The sequence below is a fragment of the Schistocerca gregaria genome, unplaced genomic scaffold, assembly GCF_023897955.1.
Source record: "Schistocerca gregaria isolate iqSchGreg1 unplaced genomic scaffold, iqSchGreg1.2 ptg000859l, whole genome shotgun sequence".
NCBI classification, from domain to species: domain Eukaryota; kingdom Metazoa; phylum Arthropoda; class Insecta; order Orthoptera; family Acrididae; genus Schistocerca; species Schistocerca gregaria.
The window spans coordinates 15001-17500 of NW_026062221.1; the positions used below are offsets into that span (position 1 = coordinate 15001).

Sequence of the window (2500 nt, forward strand, 5' to 3'; positions counted from 1 at the left end):
TCGAACGGGTGAGATTCACGCCCATCCGGCCACTGGCCCCCGCCCTCGGCAGATGGGGCCGGCCGCCCGCGCGGAGCAATCCGCGGCGGGGTCGTGTCCGGTTGCCTTTCCACTCGCCGCGGGGTGGGGCCGTTCCGGTGTGCGGTGGGCCGCACTTCTCCCCTAGTAGGACGTCGCGACCCGCTGGGTGCCGGCCTACGGCCCGGGTGCGCAGCCTGTCCTTCCGCGGGCCTCGGTTCGCGTCTGTTGGGCAGAGCCCCGGTGTCCTGGCTGGCTGCTCGGCGGTATATCTGGAGGAGTCGATTCGCCCCTTTGGGCGCTCGGGCTCCCGGCAAGCGCGCGCGGTTCTTCCCGGATGACGGACCTACCTGGCCCGGCCCCGGACCCGCGCCGCTGTTGGCTCGGGATGCTCTCGGGCGGAATAATCGCTCCCGTCAGCGGCGCTTCAGCTTTGGACAATTTCACGACCCGTCTTGAAACACGGACCAAGGAGTCTAACATGTGCGCGAGTCATTGGGCTGTACGAAACCTAAAGGCGTAATGAAAGTGAAGGTCTCGCCTTGCGCGGGCCGAGGGAGGATGGGGCTTCCCCGCCCTTCACGGGGCGGCGGCCTCCGCACTCCCGGGGCGTCTCGTCCTCATTGCGAGGTGAGGCGCACCTAGAGCGTACACGTTGGGACCCGAAAGATGGTGAACTATGCCTGGCCAGGACGAAGTCAGGGGAAACCCTGATGGAGGTCCGTAGCGATTCTGACGTGCAAATCGATCGTCGGAGCTGGGTATAGGGGCGAAAGACTAATCGAACCATCTAGTAGCTGGTTCCCTCCGAAGTTTCCCTCAGGATAGCTGGTGCTCGTACGAGTCTCATCCGGTAAAGCGAATGATTAGAGGCCTTGGGGCCGAAACGACCTCAACCTATTCTCAAACTTTAAATGGGTGAGATCTCCGGCTTGCTTGATATGCTGAAGCCGCGAGCAAACGACTCGGATCGGAGTGCCAAGTGGGCCACTTTTGGTAAGCAGAACTGGCGCTGTGGGATGAACCAAACGCCGAGTTAAGGCGCCCGAATCGACGCTCATGGGAAACCATGAAAGGCGTTGGTTGCTTAAGACAGCAGGACGGTGGCCATGGAAGTCGGAATCCGCTAAGGAGTGTGTAACAACTCACCTGCCGAAGCAACTAGCCCTGAAAATGGATGGCGCTGAAGCGTCGTGCCTATACTCGGCCGTCAGTCTGGCAGTCATGGCCGGTCCTCGCGGCCGGCCGCGAAGCCCTGACGAGTAGGAGGGTCGCGGCGGTGGGCGCAGAAGGGTCTGGGCGTGAGCCTGCCTGGAGCCGCCGTCGGTGCAGATCTTGGTGGTAGTAGCAAATACTCCAGCGAGGCCCTGGAGGGCTGACGCGGAGAAGGGTTTCGTGTGAACAGCCGTTGCACACGAGTCAGTCGATCCTAAGCCCTAGGAGAAATCCGATGTTGATGGGGGCCGTCATAGCATGATGCACTTTGTGCTGGCCCCCGTTGGGCGAAAGGGAATCCGGTTCCTATTCCGGAACCCGGCAGCGGAACCGATACAAGTCGGGCCCCTCTTTTAGAGATGCTCGTCGGGGTAACCCAAAAGGACCCGGAGACGCCGTCGGGAGATCGGGGAAGAGTTTTCTTTTCTGCATGAGCGTTCGAGTTCCCTGGAATCCTCTAGCAGGGAGATAGGGTTTGGAACGCGAAGAGCACCGCAGTTGCGGCGGTGTCCCGATCTTCCCCTCGGACCTTGAAAATCCGGGAGAGGGCCACGTGGAGGTGTCGCGCCGGTTCGTACCCATATCCGCAGCAGGTCTCCAAGGTGAAGAGCCTCTAGTCGATAGAATAATGTAGGTAAGGGAAGTCGGCAAATTGGATCCGTAACTTCGGGATAAGGATTGGCTCTGAGGATCGGGGCGTGTCGGGCTTGGTCGGGAAGTGGGTCAGCGCTAACGTGCCGGGCCTGGGCGAGGTGAGTGCCGTAGGGGTGCCGGTAAGTGCGGGCGTTTAGCGCGGGCGTGGTCTGCTCTCGCCGTTGGTTGGCCTCGTGCTGGCCGGCGGTGCAGGATGCGCGCGCCTGCGCGGCGTTCGCGCCCCGGTGCTTCAACCTGCGTGCAGGATCCGAGCTCGGTCCCGTGCCTTGGCCTCCCACGGATCTTCCTTGCTGCGAGGCCGCGTCCGCCTTAGCGTGCTCCTCCGGGGGCGCGCGGGTGCGCGGATTCTCTTCGGCCGCCATTCAACGATCAACTCAGAACTGGCACGGACTGGGGGAATCCGACTGTCTAATTAAAACAAAGCATTGCGATGGCCCTAGCGGGTGTTGACGCAATGTGATTTCTGCCCAGTGCTCTGAATGTCAACGTGAAGAAATTCAAGCAAGCGCGGGTAAACGGCGGGAGTAACTATGACTCTCTTAAGGTAGCCAAATGCCTCGTCATCTAATTAGTGACGCGCATGAATGGATTAACGAGATTCCCGCTGCTTACC

At 61.2% G+C, this 2500-nt stretch overlaps 1 pseudogene; it reads left to right on the top strand.

Moving 5' to 3' along the window:
• Positions 1-2500, top strand: part of LOC126323586 (large subunit ribosomal RNA) — a 6435-nt pseudogene that overhangs the window by 453 nt on the left and 3482 nt on the right.